The sequence below is a fragment of the Lissotriton helveticus genome, chromosome 10 (assembly GCF_964261635.1).
Source record: "Lissotriton helveticus chromosome 10, aLisHel1.1, whole genome shotgun sequence".
Classification (NCBI taxonomy): domain Eukaryota; kingdom Metazoa; phylum Chordata; class Amphibia; order Caudata; family Salamandridae; genus Lissotriton; species Lissotriton helveticus.
In genome coordinates, this window is record NC_136071.1 from 1,178,224,692 (window position 1) to 1,178,246,406 (window position 21,715).

Sequence of the window (21,715 nt, forward strand, 5' to 3'; positions counted from 1 at the left end):
GCTTTGTAGAGTGCTCTTATGAAGTCACAACAAGGTAAACGTGAGCATGATAGTAAAAAGGATTCAAGTGTTTGGTTTTGCCAGTATCCCACAGGACCATGAAGGTCTGCTGTAAGTCATTTGTGCACCCCCTCATCCAGGCCCACCTCAAGTGCTGTTTAACAATGGTGTACAGCATTGTGCAAAACAAAATGCTTTCGGCCGATGCTGTGCAGCATCGAGAAAGGAGACAGTGATGACGTGGACAGTGTCATTCTACTGGAGTAAACATGCATAATGATGTATGTCCAGCAAGAGTCATAATTCATAATGGAGGTATGCAGCTCATTTTTTTAGGTGGATGTGTATATGTGCACAAGCAAAAGGCCGCCACGCACAGCGAAGTGAGCCAATTGGTGAAGCGAATAGGTCCATTACATCCTGCTGGAGAGCGGAACAACATTGTGAAAGTCAGTGCCATTTAGAGCAATGGATAAAGAAGGCTGAACGAAAGCCCCTATATGAAAACTCATGTATACTTTAATGCATGCTTTAAAGCATTAGGGTGGCTGAAAACTAAAGCGGTCTCTAAGCCAACTCTACAAATATGATGTCTTCTTTGCTTCGCAGCAGCTACTTTATGACTGAGGGAGACTTGCCGTGGGGATGCAAATGTTTATATGACATAAGCACACAATAGTGATCTGTCCCCCTGCCCAGGATCACATGGAGCTTCAGATTCTGAGAGGTTGGCAGTGGTATCAAGGGATGAAGAGGTCTGTGTAAAGAGCGGTGAAGTCCTGTGATAAGATACGTAGCGCTGATGTGGCCAGTAAGCAGTTTGGATGTAGGCACTGAGGCTGTAATTGGAGATGCGAGCAGTGGCTGTTTGAAGATTTTTTGCCCCGAGATAAAAGTCATTACACGTTACCTGCAGTAATGCACTGCAGGGTCTTTAGGAGGGAAGAAACAGGGACTCCTCCGAGCTGATCACCTGTTCACACATCAGAAGGAATCTTGCAGGAAGCTGTAGTTCAGCTCTTTTCCCTTTGGTTACTTTTCGGCCAGGATGTCCTGGAAAACAACAGCACACAGAGAAAGCAGTGAAAGGGTAGAAATTTCACCTAGGTGATTGAGTGGAGGTACATCAGACACACACAAAGATGTGGGAATTCTTGCAAATAGTCAAACCACTGGCTACCGCCTAGGGTAGCATTCCAATCCATCGTTCTTTTGCCCACTCCACCTCCTCAGATTAGACTCAACAATATACAAAGCAGCCCTGGTCCTGCTTTAATAGGAACAGTCCAGCCCGAAGAGTTACAAACTAAGTGCAGCTGCTTATGGGCAGAATACTTCCATGCAGTACCTGTAATTAGTCATTCAGCACATTCAAGAACAAACACTGGCAAATATCGCATATGAGACCCACTGGATTTGGCAATGATTTTTTAGCCATGCTGTACTGTAGCACGGCTGCTGTGAAGCATGGATAAAAATAATGTGAAAATAAGTACTATAAAGGGGCTGTTGGGTCATTTTGTAGGCGCATGCTATCACGATCTGCATGCCTACAAAATGAGGAAGGTATTATTTTTTATATCTATTTACTAATCCTAGAAGGATTAGTAAGTAAAAAGGTTTGATATACCGTAAATGCACTTTAAAAAAAACCAGTGGGGTGGGTTGCAAATGGAGTGCTCACAGAGGATGAAGCAACACGGAAGAATACAATGGATGTGGGTTGGTGAAGAGAAGGACAGCAGGTGATGGGGAAGCACAGGGACAGGGGAGGGCATGCAGGCAGGGTTGGAAAAGCACAGAGACAACCGAAGGTGACGGGCGGGAAACATCCTTTACAACGGAACCGTTACAACGCAGTACCGTTACAACGCAGGATTTAGAACGAAAGTTGTTACAACGACTTTCGCTGGAGGGCGCTCTAGGATAGGAGATAGTTTAATTTACTATCCAACACCTTCCCTACTATCCACGGGGACTGGAGTTGGAATAGTAAATTAAACTATTCACTATCCAGCGCCCCCCAACGCAAGTCGTTGTAACGACTTGCGTTGTTAAACCTGCGTTGTAAAGGTACGCGTTGTACCGTCATACATCCGACCAGGCAGGGATGGGAAAGCAAACAGGACAATGGCGGGTGGATAGGGATGGGAAAGCACGCGAACAACAGAGCGAGGTGGGGAAGCAATAAAGGCAGCAGAAAATTGGTGGCGGGGGAGGAAACAAGAACAGCAACTGAGGGGCAGCGACAGGAGAAACACGAGAAAGGGGATAACGAAGAACTTGAGTGAGAAATCTGCAAACGCGTGCACTCTCGGAGAGTGCTTAACCAAGGAGAAACACACATTGGCAAAGCCATTAGGTCCTGCTTTTATAATGTGAGTGCAAAGCTACTGGCTTTGCTAATGTTTCTATAAAGTATTGTGAGTGCACAGTGTGGCGCATGAGCAATGTGTTTTGTTTTCAAAGTATAGGTGTTTTCCGTTAGTGTGTGTGGCATGTTGAGGTTTCATGCTGTACAAGGTCATGTATATATCGCTTTATGTGTGATGGTACGCTTGTGTCAGTGTGGTTGGGTATTCAGTAATGTGCGTTTCTGTTACGTATGTGCAGAAATATGTGTGTGCGTAGTGTGTGTGCCTGCCTCCAATATATGAGCCTTTGTTGATGTGGTGTATGACCATTGGTGATCTGTGTTTGCATTGTGATGCAAATGTTAATGGATTGGGAATTTGTGTACGCTATATAGCCTTTTCCTGAGTGAGGTGTGTGTTTGTGTAATATAGCTGTGTTTATTGTGAAGGAGGCGTAAGCACAAGTGTGATGTGGAGTATTTATCTTTGATACATGGGTGCGTTGATGCAATAGTTTGTGTTTGCAGGAGGTGGGGGTGGAGCAGAGAAGAGGAAGGCGGGAAAAAAGGGTACAGGAAAGAAAGTGTTACTGAAAAAACGTTACCATGACAACTGCCCTGTCAGTTAGTTTCTTCTACAATCAGTTATTCTGGCAGGAGTACTGCCAAAGGTCATAGGATGTTACCGTGATATTTGATCTCTAATCAGGGGTGTTGACCACAAAGGTCCACTACTGTGGTGGCTTATTTTCCTTTGGGTGCACCATCTTCGCCTCTGTGTGGGTTCCAAAGACACATTACTGTGGCGCTGATCAACCTATGCAAGGCAGAAGAACACCTGCAAAGAATGTGGGACAAATAATGGAACGGACTGGACACTGTGATTTACTCCTTACCTACCTCCATTGTTTTTTACATGACTTGGGTCATTATAAAGGTAAAAGGCTTCTTCCCAATATGCCTGTTGGCTTTGCTCCTTGGAAGCTGGTCATCTTTGAGGGGAGCACAAGTGACGGGGTACTCGTAAGGATAGATCACTTGGGGGAACTTGGAGGAGGTGCTCTTTTGGAGCGATTATTTGGGTTGGCGACAAGGAATGCAGATTATTTGGGGACAATCATTGTGTGAGGAACACTAAACTGGGGATTACCATGGGGCAGCACCACCTCCTTCCTCCTCATCTCCAAGGTCCAGGTGTACATGCTGGGTTCCAGCTATATAGCTACAAAATACTACTGAAACAGTAGTACTTAACTAGTACCACGTGAGCTGTTGGTGCTCTCATCTGATTTCAAACTCCATGCAGCGAAATGCAGTTCAGTCTCAACTCGTCATCCTTTATGCCACAACTGGCCATTGGGAGTTGTAGTTTAAGCACCAGGCTTTACTCAGTGGATCCAGCGATCAAGTGCATACCCTTCCAGTGTTTGAAATCTGTGTCAGGTTGCGCCCCGTCTGCGTCTTGTTCAAATTACAGAAATGGAAGTGGAAGGACACTGGCCGCAGACAGGAAGCTGCACTTGGGCAATGCCCAAGGAAATGGACCAACAAACACAGGAGGAGAAAGTGAAACCAGGAGGCCCAGGCCATTTAGAAGCAAGGAAATAAGAGTACAGTGGAAGCCAACCAAAGGGTAAGAAACGGGCACGCTCCAAGCCACTTCTACGTTTTTTTGTTTTTAAACAGATGTCGCTAGCAACAGCAAATGAGTCGTCTCAGGCAAGACCTAAAAAATGGTTCCCTGAAAGCAAGCATAAAAACTATGCACTCAAATATATTGTAAAGAGGCAATGCTCCATGGAAGTGACAAATACAAGATTGACGGAAAAACAATCAAATAAAAAGCGAATAAATTAGAGCTGTAGTACAGCTAACCAAACCTAAAATGTAATGTATCCTTTTATTCTGTGTGTTGCTCGAAGGTGTTGTGGAGGGTTTTTTTCCCCCCACACTGCCATACTTGAGATGTCCAGCATTGGCCAATGAGTTTGTTTGTTGATCCAGGGGATATCTGTGGCAAGACCAGTTAACAAAACCGAGAGCGGAGGGGGAATAAGTACACCAGAGACATACAGAACGCAGGTGGGGCACATGGGAGGGTGCACACAGGGAGAGTAAGAGAGCTGGAAAACAAATGCACGAGGACTTGAGCAAAAAGAAAAAACTATTACTAATGAGTGAGCAACGGAAGGAAAGAAGCAAAATCAGAGCGATGGTAAGGAGGCTTTGCTCATGGGGAGGGACAAACAAGATGGACAGGCGGAAACACGGTAAGCTACCGAATATAAAGTAAACAAAAAGAGTGACAGTAAAACCAAACAAATATAAGAAATGGGTGGGCTGCAAGCCTCTGTATGTTCTTGGTGAGCCCACACAATATGCTTTTTCGCAAAGAGACAGCTAGCACTATCTGGGAGGCTTGACCTAAAAAGTGGATTACAGACTAGACCTAGTCAAACCAGGCTTGCCGGTACATACGCATGAACATGACAAACTTGCATCTAGAGTACTGCATGTACAACATCATCTAATTTCCATAGCGGAGACAAAACTGACATATATGGAAATTGCTGCTCTCAGCACAATAATATGCTAATCCAATCCCTGTTCCGTTATCTACTCAAGGTTCTGGAAGACAGAACAACAGATCTTGACTGAACACACGGTCTCCTCCACATATTAACAAAACCTCACATCGGATAAACTCACAAACATAATGTTTTTTCAAATTGACAGCGGAAATCCTGGCAGATTCCAGAAAGTCAGAGGATTTCCAATTTAGAGATGATAAAATCATATTATTCCAAGATGTCTACGCAATAACTTTGATGAAACAAAAGTTCATGAAAGTAGCCACCACCTATGTGAGAAAAGACAAACATACCTAACCATGGGGCTTTCCTTTTATACTATTGTTCGAAATGAAGGTTCGATTCCACTCTTAAAAAACATGCCTGAAGCATCAAAAGTCCTGAACCTAGAACTCTGGGACATTATTATAATGTCAATATACAAGGAATTGAAACAGAGACACGTCGCCCCAAACTAATACCCTTTGCAAATGATAGTATTTTCTAACAGACTCTTGACAACTCCCTGTCTCATTTATTGTCCACACTGGAAGATTTTTCGATGGTATATGGGTTTAGATCAACATAAGTTGGTTGCGTTGGGCCTCAGCGTTAATGAACAAGCATGCTCGCTATTGTTCAAAGAGAAGTTCTTACTCAGTGCGCAATTCACCATTTCGCTACCTGGAAATTCTTATACCAAAAAGATCCAAAGAGGAGTACAAGTCATACTTTGAAGCTTACTAAAAACATTAATTAAAGGTTTGTTTGGATGAAGAAAGTTGCGAAAAATCTGGTTTGGAAGAATGACCAGTTTTAAAATGAGCTGGTTAACCGGTCTGCTTTATGTTGTCTAACTGCTCCTATTATGGATCCATATGCCAGTCTTAAAAAGCATCAGACAAAAGCTCAAACAATTTTTGTGGCATGACAAGAAAACAAAAATAAATAGGATGACACCTTACAATTCAATAGAAAATTGAGGCTTAGAATTCCCCCACATTGCACATTATATACACACTATGCAGATCCGCCCAACATTAGAGTGGCATCCAGTCTAGGAAAATTAACAGGAGTGCTACAACACCTCGCGAGAGTAGGCCCTCTGGCTAACACATGCCCACCACCACCACTACGAGTCATACAAAAAGAAAAATAAGTGTCACTAGGCTCTTTCTTAATCACAGGAACACAATAATCTGATGGTTGGGTCCAGGAGCCTTCCTCTGACGCTGACACCAATAGCTTATTACCCCAATTTTGAATCTGTGAAGATGGGTGCGACTTTTAGGCTGTGGTACTGAGAGACACAGCCTCGGTGCTGGGAGACTATGAAAACTGAGAAGTCTGAGACAGAGAGTCATATAGAGAAATATTCCATCTGACGTCACGTGATGACTTAAAGCTGTCTCCGTCTATTCAAATAGAAGACCTCTTCAAAAAGGGAGTAACTAGAAGGAGGGAGGCCAACCAATGGCAAACAAGGCAATTAGGATAGCATCAATGACTGGAATTTCAAAGAGTGAAAAGGGAATAAGATCAGGCCCAGATGATCTCTAAAGATACCGGATCCATTATCTGGATGAAGGCACCAGAAACCTCACTATGATCTAGATACAAAGAAAGTTATAATATGTTCGTATATTAATCAAGGAAGACTGGGAGCCATTAGCAACACTGTGGGTGTCTGTTGGAGAGGATGCTGCCAGAAGGCATGCCATATTATATGACTGACTGACCGTCCAAGGGCTTATCTGAGAGGAAAGACAATTTTGCTAACCTGCTTACACTACTCTTAGGTTAGATACGGCACGTAGGAGAGTATCCACTGATGTCTTATCTAAAGTGCTTAGTCACGACCATGTTACTTTTTGCTAGATTAACCACATGCGTGCTCATCAGCTCGTCATGAGCACACGGCGACCGTGCCTCATGACAAGCTGAGCTCGTCATAACGGCCGCAACGCTCGCACGAGGGGCTAATTCCCCCGCTGTGCTGAGCGTTACACAGAAACGGGTGTGGCCATGACGAGCTCAGCGGCACCGTGCTGCGTGACGAGCTCAGCTCGTCACGAGCACCGGGGAACTGCGCGTGTCCCCTCTCACCCCAGCACAGCGGGGGAATTACCCCCTCTGCTAAGGGGTTAACTATAGCTATGAGTCTGAGCTAAAACAGATATGGTGGGCTACATTGTGACAACTGTGCTCAATGGGAAAACAGTTTTAGTGCATGATAATCGACCGAAATTTCATCTAGCATGGACTCCCTTCAAAAAAGAGAAAGGCTTGAATGCTACCAGTCAGATCGAAGGAGGAGCTCTGGCATACTCCGGCATGATCCTACAGATTATTTGTAAACAGCTGGGACCTAGATATGAAGGGGACTCAGGAGACTCTGAATCAAAAACATGTGAGTGAGGTATTGCGATTAAACTTTGCCCACTCCCTCTGGTCTACCCCAAAACCATGTGTAATACTTCTTGATAAATATGTATACTGTACGATTTCATTTGTAAAATGAAAATAAATGAGTGAAAAAACGAAAACCCTGCATGACAAAAAAACTGCAACATTACTGTAGAATTTTGCAGGTGCAGAACTGTCTTAAAGTTAGAGGAACAAAAAACTGTAAAAAAAAAAAAATTAAAGACTTTAGCTATATTGAAAAACGTTATGTCTGGGACGTACTCATGGTGGCCTCACGACACATCCAATGGATGTGACATCTGTCGATCTTGTGTGGATACCATAGAGAACTCCCTTGAGTGGAGTGGTGTGGCTCACTGGTTAGAGGCGGCAGACCCGGAAGCAGAGGACGGCCCGGGACCAGGGCTCAATTCCCGACGCGGCAGGGTCGTGGACCAGGGTCAGCGGACTCGATAATTCTCGCCTCGGTGCCTACTCTAACCAGGGATCACACTCGGCAACTCTGGGCATTAGCTTGCTCCATCTCCACAACGGCCCCCTACATACGCCGGGGATGCCTGGTTTCACCTTGGAGATACCCAGTAGGGACCATCTCACAGGGAAAGCCAGGACGGTTCCCCAGCGGTCTACAGCGCGGAGATACCCCATGTGGGGTGATTCATGCACTTTACAAGACATCATTACATTACATGGCCTAACAACGTCTTCAGAGGGTGGCTTCTCTGTCAATCCTGGGTGGATTCCAAATACCAATATTTTGGCTGTTTAATTTGCCTCCTATTGAGCAGATCCTCTGTCGATCTTGGAAGGATTCCATTAAGCACTCCCTCTGTAGTTTAACTGCACCTTAATGGGCGGCCCCTCTGTCGGTACTGGATGAACTCCATAAAGGACTCCACTGGTGGTTTAACTGCAACTGAATAAGAGGGCCCTCTCTCAATCCTGGGTGAGCTCCGTATTGCACTCCCTTTGTGCTTTAAATGCACCTCCAATAGGGAGTGGACTTGGAATTTCCTAACATAACCAACTGATGGCCACCAACTAGTTTGCCGCTATCCACTATAAGGTTGACTAGTACCTGCAAGTATGACTGTCTATTCCTACAATCATCGCTTACGTGCACCGTGGTTCAACCACATACCTCAAACCTCACTCAAAAGTCTTATGTAGATGACACAACAGCCCCCTTTTCATCCACACACTACGAAGGGCACCCAGGAACCTGATGCATACCGCCATTCTTCATAACCTTGGCAGCGAAATGAAGCACTATATAAACAACACACTAGGGATACTCTGAAACACACTTCTGCAATTCCTTGGGGTATGAAAAATTTTATGTAAATACCAAAACACCACAATATAATACTATTCACAAACAGTAAATCTAGAGGAGAGTGGATGGGGTTCATATTGGACAACGTACAACAGGCTTCGGGGTCTTTCTTCCCTGTAAGCAGGAGGCCCCAAGAACTGACTCGAAGTACACTAAAGATTAAAAATGTACAAGTTCTGCGGAGCATGCCAGTTTCTGGCCCAGGCAGGCAATGCCAGGTTGGTACCTGTCCTGTCATCATGTGCCAGGAGAGAACCTGCCAAACTCTAATGTCGGTCCAAGCCAGTTTATATAACACATTTGAGGGGTCCCAGAAGTACATTCCCAAGGCCACAGCGAAGACAGACTCCTTTAATATTATATGATGGGACTTATTAATTCTTAAACACTGCGCCAGGTCGTCAAGGGCATCGTTTCGGGGAAAGGGCACTTAAAATGAGCGAGACAGCCGCAAGCTTCGGGTCAATACTTCTCTTTAAAGAGCAGATGGATGGAACAATTGGTCCGTGACCTCTTCTGGCTGGTTCTGCCTCACAGCGAGTCTGGACCCCTGACAAGTGCCAGGAAAGAGCCTACTCAAGCGCATCAATATGTTCTTCTCGGCGCTCATACACGGGGGTACTGCACACTGCGGGTCAACTATTTGCCACATCTCCAGTATGCTGATATAGATAGCTCTATATGAGAACCAACTAACCCTAAACAAGTTCAGGTTATTTTTAAGCATGGGAAGATGTAGTGATTTAAATGGGCAGGCACTGTCCGGTGCCGAGTACCTGCACTTCTTTATTTTGAAATGGAGAGTACCTGCACTACTCTGCTGCAAAACACTTAATGTGTCGAGTGCCTCCACTTCTCTGATCTGCTGCAATACATTTAATGGGAGAGTACCGGCACTTCTCAGCACTGCTGCAATACATTTAATGGGAGAGTGCCTGCACTTCTCAGCACTGCTGCAATACATTTAATTGGAGAGTACCTACACTTCACAACCCTGCTGCAATACATTGAATGGGAGAGTACCGGCACTTCTCTGCTGTAATACATTTAATGAGAGAGGACCTTTCACTTCTCAGCACTGCTGCAATTTATTTAATGGGAGAGTACCTACACTTCACAACCCTGCTGCGGTACATTTAATGGGAGAGTACAGGCACTTCACAGCCCTGCTGTAATACATTTAATGGGAGAATACCTGCACTTCAGAGCCCTGCTGCAATACATTTAATGGGAGAGTACCGGCACTTAACAGCCCTGCTGCGGTACATTTAATGGGAGAGTACAGGCACTTCTCAGCCCTGCTGCAATACATTTAGTGGGAGAGTACCTGCACTTCACAACCCTGCTGCAATACATTGAATAGGAACGTACCGGCGCTTCACAGCCCTGCTGCAATACATTGAATGGGAGAGTACCGGCACTTCTCTGCACTGCTGCAATACAATTAATGGGAGAGGACCTTTCACTTCTCAGCACGGCTGCGATTTATTTAATGGGAGAGTACCTACACTTCACAACCCTGCTGCAATACATTGAATGGGAGAGTACCGGCACTTCACAGCCCTGCTGCGGTACATTTAATGGGAGAGTACCGGTACTTCTCAGCACATTTAATGGGAGGTTACCTGCACTTGACAACCCTGCTGCGATTTATTTAATGGGAGAGTACCTACACTTCACAACCCTGCTGCAATACATTGAATGGGAGAGTACCGGCACTTCACAGCCCTGCTGCGGTACATTTAATGGGAGAGTACCGGCACTTCTCTGCACTGCTGCAATACATTTAATGGGAGAGGACCTTTCACTTCTCAGCACTGCTGCGATTTATTTAATGGGAGAGTACCTACACTTCACAACCCTGCTGCAATACATTGAATGGGAGAGTACCGGCACTTCACAGCCCTGCTGCGGTACATTTAATGGGAGAGTACAGGCACTTCTCAGCACTGCTGTGATACATTCTTTTTTTTTCTTTTTTTTTTTAAAGTTTTATTGTTTTATTGCAAGGAAATACAGCAATACATAGTTACCAGAATAAGACCATGTCCTCATAAAGTACATAGCACTTTATAACATAAATCTAATTCAATCAGCATATTAAATTAAATCCATTCGGCAATTGGTGCCCAAATTTTCTCCCCCAAGACTCTCTTTTTCACCCCCTTTAACTTGTATATAGCAGATTCAATATTATACATAAGCAATAATTTTTCACGCCACATAAAGAATGAAGGCGGGTCCGAACTAATCCATTCCTTGGTAATGCAAGATCTAACTGCAGCCATACATAAAAATAAAAAATAAGAAATTGGTCTTGACCTGTTAGCAGTATGATCGATACCCAACAACAACAATTCCGCAGTTATCTTAATCTCACTCTTAAGAATAATAGATAGAAAATTTTCGACTTGTTGAAACAACATAAAGAGTTTAGGGCAAAAAAAAAAACATATGCATTTCATCAGCTGCGAATAGCCCACAGCGACTGCAGTTCGTACCTGTAGTCGTACTCCACTTAGCAACTTTACTTGGGGTATAATAAAGATTATGAATACACATAAAATGTTGGGATTTCATCATCCCTGTTATTAAACAATCTGAAGCCATTTTAATCGATAATAAAATATCGACATCAGATATACCTAGGCTATTAGCCCATTTCCGCTGACATTGTCCTAAATCATCCCCATATTCCTGAATTAAGCTTGAATAAATAGCACCTATATGGGTTTTTTTTTGCAAAAGATCTAACAATGAAATTTTCATCATTTTAACTGGGGAAATTAGGGATTGGCTTTGTAGGAAGCTTCGAAGTTGGAGAAATTTAAACAAGTCATTTCTTCCCACAGAAAATGTGTTCATTAAATCCTGGAATGAAACAGAATGATCATTACTAAATAGGTCTCCCAAATACCGTATTCCTTTCTGCTGCCATCTATACATAGTTAAATCACAAAAAATTTCTGGCAAGAGGCCGTTTGATATGAGGGGAGTATAAAAATTTAGTTTATATAATTTTATATGTTTACGAACTTTTTGCCAGACTCCAAAAGCTGCCTTAAGTATCTTATATTTTGTTTTTTTGTGATAACTAGGCTCTACAATCCTCAGAAAACTACCTTTAGCTTGCTCACCCATAATCATTTCGTAAATTGAAGGAGTTTGACAGTTCAAAACTTCTACTCTATCTCCCATAATCAAAGGGCTTATATACTGCAATGCAGCAGATAAATAATACAAAAGAAAATAAGGAACATTCCATCCACCACATTCATTACTAAGTATCATTTTCTTTGATGCTTTCCTATGACGTTTATAACCCCATAAAAAGCGAAAAGTACTTCTTTCTAGATTTTTAAAGCAGAGCAACTGAAATTCTAATGGTATTGTGCGGTAGATATACAGTACTTTTGGTAAAATCATCATTTTTAAAATGTTAAGTCTACCGTATAGTGATAAATGTAGGTGATCCAGGCGCTGCAGTAAAGCATTAATTTGAGTTATTATGGGGTTTATATTGCGTTCTGGTATCTTCTCTATGGGGAGGGAAATCTTAATTCCTAAATATATGACCTCTGAAGTAGTGGAGATATTTGGAGGTGGATTATCTCCTGAACAGAGAATTTGTGTTTTCTCCAGGTTGAGTTTGTAGCCGGAGAAGAGCCCGAATTGCTTAGCAAGGTCATCAATCGCTGGTAAAGCTGTCTGAACATCGGTAGTAGTTATCACTATATCGTCAGCATAAGCTAAGACTCGATAATTAATATTGGCTAAATAAATAGGTTTAATTTTTGGTTAAAAAAAAAACGGTTAATTAAGGGGTCAATATAAAAAGCAAAAAGTAGCGGAGAACAGGGACATCCTTGTCGGGTGCCCCTGGTAATTGAAAAAGGAGGGGAGATTTGTCCATTAATTCGAATACACACGTTAGGAGCGATATACAGAGTTTTTAAAGCTTTTATGATACCGGGGCCTAGTCCCTTCCTGGATAAAAGTTCCCACAGATAGCCCCAAGCAACCCGGTCAAAAGCTTTTTCAGCATCTAGAAATACAAGTGCAATATTAGACCGAGTTGCTTGGGACCAATCCAGGAACGAAATCACCCGTCGAATGTGGTCAGCAGCGTCTCTAGCGGGAATGAAGCCATGTTGATAAATAGAAACTAGGGGAAAAATAATATTAGATAATCTTAAAGCTAGAATTTTAGAAAAAAATTTGCTATCGGCATTTATGAGTGATATGGGACGGAAAGATGAGGGTAATAACGGAGGCTTGCCTTTTTTAAGAAACACAGTAATTATAGAATCATGTTATGTTATGTTAATAACTTTTATTAGGCGCACAGCTGCCCCAGCGAAGGGGCGTCCTGGCGCCATGATTGAGGGGCAATACCCTGTTGAGCTCTCAGACATAAATCCACTAATTCTATTTTTAAGACACTCCGAAACTGTTTAAAAAACTCTAAAGGGATAGCATCAGGACCCGCTGCTTTTCCTGAGGCTAGAGACATTAGAGAGAGTTCAATTTCCTCCCAAGTAAATGGTAAATCTAATTTCTCCTTCTCTTCACTCGATAAGGTGATATTTAAAGCTGATTCGATAAACTGAGTAGTCTGATCTAAACAGTCTGACCTGACATCCTCGGTGTACAATTTAAAGTAGAAGTCACTAAATACTTTAAGAATATCTTCTATTTTATTAACAGTCATCCCTGTCAGGTTATTTATTTTGTCAATACTGGCAGATGCCGCTTTCTGTCTGGCCCTCTTAGCCAAATGTTTACCAGAGTTCTCTCCAACTTCATAAACCTCTGTCCTAAAGGCAGAAACTTGCTGAGCAAACTTTGTAGCATACCCCTGATGAATCTTGACTTTAAGGGTCATTAGCTGCTTTGTAATGCTTTCAGTAGCTAATCCTTTATTACACGCCTGCATAAACTGAATCTCTAGCAATCTTAGATTTTTCATTTCTAATTCTTCTCGCATTCTAGCCTCCTTTTGTTTTCTTATTGAGTAGCTCAATGTTTCTCCCCGAATCCCACATTTGAAAGCATCCCAGACTATTTCTGAGGATGCAGTACCTTTATTATTAGAAAAAAATTCGGAGATCCAAATATTCATATGGTCAACATAGGATGAGTCATACAATAATTTGCGGTCAAATGACCATGATCGAAGGGTGGGTAAAGTAAATAATTCAAACTTAAAAGTAATAGGATTATGATCTGAAATAATTTTTGGTAGCACCCCATATTCCACTTGAGTAAGCTCAATGTATAAGCATTTAGATACAAAAAAGTAGTCCAGTCTAAAAAGTCTTTGGTGCGGGGCAGAAAAAAAAGTATATCCAAACATTCCTCCCCTTTTCTCATAACCTACATCTAGCATTCTATATTTTTGAATTATCTCTTTAAGTGCCCCAAACACCTTCTTCTTCCTGCCTTTATATGGGGTACTGCCATAGATGTCAAATGTTTCATCCAAGTGTAAATTAAAATCTCCACATAATATAATATTGGATGACCATTGAGCTAACTCCACACTTAGATGATTGAGGGCAGTAGGATCATCAATTATTGATGCATATAATGAGCAAATAGTGACAATCAATCCTCCAAATTTAAATTCAGCGATAACCCATCGTCCTAATGAATCTTCTTTAACTTTTTTAGTTTCCCCCAATCCAAATCTCTTTAAAATTGCAACCCCTCTTATTGTAGAGCTCTGACGAGAGCACCCTACAACTTCCAATCCAAGATCTTTTAGCCACCCTCTATTAGACCAAGCGATATGAGTCTCCTGTACACAAACTACGTCCAGCCGCATAGTTTTTAACATCTGAGCCATTATACCCCTTTTTCTTTTGCCATTTAAACCACAAACATTAATAGAGCATATCGTCAGTTTAGCCATTATATTCTTTTAGTAATTTAGTACAGTTAAACATATGATAACAGAAAATTCCAAGATTCGACACCTGCCATAGATAGATCATAAACTTAGAATGAAAACATCTTTCAGCTGTATGTCCTTGCACCCCAAAAAGAAAAACAATTTCCCACCCACAATCCCCCCAACTACTCTCTCCCAAACCACCCTTTCCCCAACACCCCCCCACCGGAAGCGTAAGGGCTAGTGCCCTCATTGATGGTAAGTGAGTATGGCTGTTTGTTCCGCCCGGGCTAGCCCGACCTGAAAATAGTATACCTCTGAGACAAAGAAAGGCAAAAGACATAAAAGTAAAACACAGCTAGAAGGGCCGCCCACTCAAGCTAAATATAGTTATTATCCTTCACCTTTATCCTATAAATCATTATTGCATAGTTTCTAGAAATTGTTGTGCTTTGATCTCCGATACAAAGTAAATAGTTCTCCCCTTATGCACAACCTTGAGCTTAGCTGGATTTAAAAGGAAGGCTTGTCCCCCCTTAGATTGTATTGGTGCCATTAACTGTTTAAGTCTCCAGCGTTGTTGCACTGTTGCAGAACAAAAATCTGATCGAACAAAAAATTCGTGCCCCAGACCCTTTCTAGTTTTGGATGGCCTTGCCAAGTCATATAGAATCTCACAGAGTAGATAATTCTGCAAGCTTATAAGAATAGCTCTTGGATTTTTGTTTCCCCCATCCTGACCATGTTTTAGGTTAAAAGGAAAACGGTGAGCTCTTATGACTTATTTATCCCAGTCCCATCCTTTGAGATCCTGAAAGGCATCTGAGAGCATCTCAACAACAAACCGTTGTGCGTCCTTTCCTTCTGATTTTTCTGCCACTCCCAGTATACGTAGGTTGTTACGCCGTGCACGATTTTCCAAATCAGTTAATTTCCAATCAAGGTCTTGTCTAGTACTATCAAGATCTTTGATTGAAGTTTTTTGTAAAGTTAATTCGTCCTCTACCGCAGATATGCGGGTCTCAGTCTCCTGTACTCTCAAATTAGTATCCGTATTAGATTTAGCCAACCGGCGAACAACATTCTGGAGCTTACGCACAGCTCCTTGAGTGCAAAGTCCCTCTGCTTTGGTTTCCTCTCTGTGAGTCATGATCATTCTGTACATTGATGTCTGTAATTTATATATTGACTTCAATGTAACCTCTTCGTCTCCCTCCAATAACTCTGAAGATTCAGGATCAATTCCAACATTCGTACCAGCCCCTTCCCATTGCGGTTGACTTATAGAGCCTACATTTTCACCTGTTTTGGCCTCTATGACCCTGCGAACAGTATTTGGGGCTCCTTCATTCAATAAAAAGTCTGACCCAAGCAGGTCTTCTTCTGAAACTTGATTACAGTCATCGGCCCAGTCTTTTACAAGCAGATGACCATCGCTAGATAACTCCTCGTCAAGGTCCCCTTCAGATGTTATCGACACATCAGACATGGAGAAAAATTGGCCCCCTGATTCAATGGAATCTGCATCATGCTGTTCATTCGCCCTAGGCGAGACTCTGACTTCTTCTACAGCATGACAAAGTTCAGCTAGTGCATCATCAATCACTCCTGCTCTTACTCCAGCTCCTTCCTCAACTGTTATCATTGCTAAGTTTACTGTAGCCTCTATACCTGATTGGGTATAGTTGTCCCCCTGGGCACTGATTTGTGCTGTGTACCAGCTATGTATTTCTGAATTTCCCAATTTTAGTAGGTTCAACCAAAATTCATTATACAATGATAATAAGTCGGTTATTCCATTGTCTGTTTACTTTGCTTTTATTTTCCTTTTAATTCCAATGCATTTCGGCAGGCTTGGCTGCCTTCATCAGGGAAATCATTTAATCTGTGGACAATCAAAGAAAACACCGTCTAAAAATGCATTCTAAACGTTTAAACAATCAATAATTATGACAATTTATTTCTCCATTGTTATTGGGGTTGCTTCACCTCTTTATATGTTAATTGCAAAACGTTTCTATTATTTCTTTACCTTGCCTCTTAATATCTAATGTTCGGTCGCTTTTCGTAATCAAATGCAACTTCAACTTAATCTCAGGGCGGTAATGACTAGCCGCGCTCCGTTAAACTAACATGTTGCTCTTCGATTTAACTTCTCGCTATAATGCGCTGACAGCTTTTTAGAGCGATATCCTTTTGGTTACGAGCTAAAAGTTCGTTACGCGCGTTATATATACGCTTTAATCTTTCCTTCGCTCACCTCGGCGTTTAGATGCCTCTCCTTGCATTCGTGTTCTGAATCTGTTTGCTTCCGGTGTTTCGAATTACGCGCATGCGCTCTACCTAGCCTAATAGCTGCCGCTTTTTTTTGGGCGTGTGTGTTTGTTAACTTTATTGATTTAGTGCAGTTTAACACTCGCTACTCCATGGGTCAAATATCACTGTGTGTAGTTACAGTGTGATATAAATGCGTTTTTTCACTTGGTGTGAAACTGAACATTGCTATTTACAAGTAACATAACAATTCAGTCCGTTCATTTAATCCTCCTGGCTTCAGACTTCCCAGGTGATAAATCCAATAATTTTCTTGTTTCAATAGTCTCGTTTTGTTTGTGGATCCTTCTGTTTTTGGTAATGTTTCCAACACGCATACTCTCAGTTGGGTCACGTTGTGTTGCATTTTGGTGAAATGTTCTGCTATGGAGGTTTTCTCGGATTTGAGTCTTATTGTGCTTTTATGTTCATTTATTCGCACTTTTAATTTCCGTTCTGTGTGTCCCACATAAACATCTCCACATGGACATTTGATCATGTAGATTAAGTTACTCGTGTCGCATGTTGCATTAACCTTCAACTGTATGGGGTACCCCTTCTGCGGATGTGTTATGATGGAGCCTCTCATGATGTTGTTACACGTATTACAGTTATGACAGGGTATGGTTCCACCGAAATGCGTTTTGGTTGTTACTTCTTCTGTTGTTTTTAAGAGCTCTGCTATGTTCTTTGCACGAGAGTGTGCAAAGATTGGTTCCTGAGTGAATATGCCTTTGAAATCTGATTCCATTTTTAGCATTGGCCAATGCTTTAGGATTATCCTTTTAAACGATGTACTGGCTGTAGAAAATTTGCTGACGCATGTTATGCGGTTACTGGGTTGAATTTCTTTCCGTTTCAACAGTTCTTGTCTCGTTTTTTGTTGAGCTCTATTTAGAGCCTGTTGTGTGATGTCTGGGGGATATCCCCGTTCGTGGAATCTTTGAATCATGTTACTCGTTTGTTCTCTGTATTGTGAGGCCTCTGAAACTACTCTTTTCACCCGTAGTATCTGAGAATACGGCAGATGTTTTTTAAGAGAAGGGGGGTGATGACTGTTGAATTGTAAAAGATTGTTCCTATCTGTATCTTTGCGATATAGATTCGTAGAGAAGGTTGTGATTTGTTTGGTGATCTCAACGTCTAAATACTGAATTTGTCGTTCGTTGATGTTCCATGTGAATCCTATTTGGTCTAGTTTAGTGTCCAATATTCTTAATTGTTGTTCCAACAAAGCTTTGGGACCTTTCCATATTGTGAAAATATCGTCTATAAACCGTACATACATGACGGTGTTATTCATCCAAATGGGATCTTGATATATGTGTTCTTCCTCGAATGATGCCATGAATAGATTAGCATATGCCGGAGCGGCACAATTTCCCATTGACGTTCCACTTTGTTGCATGTACCACTTTTTATCTTGTTCAAAGTAACTGTTCACCAGTGTAAATTGCATCAATTCTAATAGAAATACTTGTTGTTCTTGTGTGTATTCGCTATCTAAAAGAGCCCTTTCGACAGCTTCTAAGCCTTGTTGATGCGGTATTGAGGTGTAAAGTGCTTTTACATCAATCGTTGTCATGATCATATTAGCATCTGGTTCGATGGTTGACAATTTGAGTAAGAAGTCTGTAGTATCCTTCAAAAATGATTTGGTTCGTACTACTAGTGGTTGACGGTATCTGTCCAGATATTTACCTACTGGTTCGTGAATACGATAGTGTCCACTAAACAAAGTATTCACGAACCAGTGGATTCACGTGGAACATCAACGAACGACAAATTCAGTATTTAGACGTTGAGATCACCAAACAAATCACAACCTTCTCTACGAATCTATATCGCAAAGATACAGATAGGAACAATCTTTTACAATTCAACAGTCATCACCCCCCTTCTCTTAAAAAACATCTGCCGTATTCTCAGATACTACGGGTGAAAAGAGTAGTTTCAGAGGCCTCACAATACAGAGAACAAACGAGTAACATGATTCAAAGATTCCACGAACGGGGATATCCCCCAGACATCACACAACAGGCTCTAAATAGAGCTCAACAAAAAACGAGACAAGAACTGTTGAAACGGAAAGAAATTCAACCCAGTAACCGCATAACATGCGTCAGCAAATTTTCTACAGCCAGTACATCGTTTAAAAGGATAATCCTAAAGCATTGGCCAATGCTAAAAATGGAATCAGATTTCAAAGGCATATTCACTCAGGAACCAATCTTCGCACACTCTCGTGCAAAGAACATAGCAGAGCTCTTAAAAACAACAGAAGAAGTAACAACCAAAACGCATTTCGGTGGAACCATACCCTGTCATAACTGTAATACGTGTAACAACATCATGAGAGGCTCCATCATAACACATCCGCAGAAGGGGTACCCCATACAGTTGAAGGTTAATGCAACATGCGACACGAGTAACTTAATCTACATGATCAAATGTCCATGTGGAGATGTTTATGTGGGACACACAGAACGGAAATTAAAAGTGCGAATAAATGAACATAAAAGCACAATAAGACTCAAATCCGAGAAAACCTCCATAGCAGAACATTTCACCAAAATGCAACACAACGTGACCCAACTGAGAGTATGCGTGTTGGAAACATTACCAAAAACAGAAGGATCCACAAACAAAACGAGACTATTGAAACAAGAAAATTATTGGATTTATCACCTGGGAAGTCTGAAGCCAGGAGGATTAAATGAACGGACTGAATTTTTATGTTACTTGTAAATAGCAATGTTCAGTTTCACACCAAGTGAAAAAACGCATTTATATCACACTGTAACTACACACAGTGATATTTGACCCATGGAGTAGCGAGTGTTAAACTGCACTAAATCAATAAAGTTAACAAACACACACGCCCAAAAAAAAGCGGCAGCTATTAGGCTAGGTAGAGCGCATGCGCGTAATTCGAAACACCGGAAGCAAACAGATTCAGAACACGAATGCAAGGAGAGGCATCTAAACGCCGAGGTGAGCGAAGGAAAGATTAAAGCGTATATATAACGCGCGTAACGAACTTTTAGCTCGTAACCAAAAGGATATCGCTCTAAAAAGCTGTCAGCGCATTATAGCGAGAAGTTAAATCGAAGAGCAACATGTTAGTTTAACGGAGCGCGGCTAGTCATTACCGCCCTGAGATTAAGTTGAAGTTGCATTTGATTACGAAAAGCGACCGAACATTAGATATTAAGAGGCAAGGTAAAGAAATAATAGAAACGTTTTGCAATTAACATATAAAGAGGTGAAGCAACCCCAATAACAATGGAGAAATAAATTGTCATAATTATTGATTGTTTAAACGTTTAGAATGCATTTTTAGACGGTGTTTTCTTTGATTGTCCACAGATTAAATGATTTCCCTGATGAAGGCAGCCAAGCCTGCCGAAATGCATTGGAATTAAAAGGAAAATAAAAGCAAAGTAAACAGACAATGGAATAACCGACTTATTATCATTGTATAATGAATTTTGGTTGAACCTACTAAAATTGGGAAATTCAGAAATACATAGCTGGTACACAGCACAAATCAGTGCCCAGGGGGACAACTATACCCAATCAGGTATAGAGGCTACAGTAAGGTTCATTACAGATCACTCCAGACGGGGAGTGAGCCCGGGAGCACGAAAAACGCACACAGACAAAAAAGCGGTGCACAATCCTACTTACATAGAATTATTGCTAAGTTTACAGGAGATTTAGCTGAGTGGATTGCGTCAGAATTTTTTGGAATGGCACCAGGTAAAGCCTTGGAGGAAGTCTGCTCGTTAGGGCTATTTTTAGAGGGATTAGGTGTGGGTTTTTTTTCCTAAATAGTTCAGGTATTATAGGCTCTTTAGTAGCCCCATTTGCTGGAAAAATCAGATTTTCTGACTCTGCTACTGTCATCGATGTAGTAGCCGTTTTTTCTGTAACTCCTGGAATGGTATTTACGGGGTTAACTGAATTGATGGCATTTTTTTTTGTTCCTCTGCCTTTGGGGGCCATAACTTTGTGTGGCTGGTTAGTGAAACACTCTGTAACAATTTATAACAATTTAGCAGTGGTGGTTTCACTTATTATTTAGATCAAGCACAGAGTCTTCAATCTTCTTTTACTTTTGGCTCCTTTTTATCTGATCTCCCCACGCCTTTATCAAATGTTACAACTCTCACCTGCAGCTTTATAAATATGACCTGCCACGCCACACCGTATCAAACTCAGCACTAGTTGTTCTTGCCAGAGTTGAAACAGCTCACCACTCGAGTTGAATGCGACCCCAGACGCGATGTTCAACAATTTTCCGCAGTCCCTCGAGCGTTGAAACAATGTTGCAGCAATAGGCACAAAGAGTTTTCAGCTCAACTCCCCGGGTCCTGCCGGTGCCCCTCGCCTCTCCTGCAGAAACGCCGTGAATCGCGTCTCCACCCGCAACAGGTAAGCCCCAGCCACCGCACCACACCGGCTTCGGCAGCAGCAGCAGTGCACAAACGAAGCGCCACGGGACGTCTTCACTCGCAGGCAGTAGCAGCGTCCAACCGCTGCATCAACCAAGCGGCAGCAGCGTGAAAGCACCAAACACGCCGGTCTCACTCTCCGGAAAACGCCAAAGTTCAAAAACCAGTGCAGTGGCCCCACGTAACCCACACAACTTATCCAGAGTGTTTAGATACGTTTTTAACTCGCAGCAACAGTGGAGCAGTGGAACAAACGCCGGTTAAAACCAGGTCGAGTCGGACGTCAGGCGGAAAACATCACAGCTCCTCACACGGCTGCAGTAGCGGCCGCCATCTTGCTTCTCCTGCTGCGATACATTCAATGGG

The 21,715-nt window shown here is 42.2% G+C and overlaps 1 protein-coding gene across 3 annotated transcripts in view; it reads right to left on the reverse strand.

Annotated features, from left to right (window-relative positions):
* The window catches only part of OXNAD1 (oxidoreductase NAD binding domain containing 1), a 154,157-nt gene that overhangs the window by 130,920 nt on the left and 1,522 nt on the right, over positions 1–21,715 (reverse strand). Inside the window, exon 1 of one of the 3 annotated variants that reach the window (XM_078664468.1) lies at positions 911–931. The exons of the other annotated variants lie outside the window; for them this stretch is intronic. The gene's annotated coding sequence lies outside the window, so the exon portion shown is untranslated. Of the gene's footprint in view, positions 1–910; positions 932–21,715 lie in introns of those variants that run through there. 3 annotated transcript variants of the gene reach the window in all.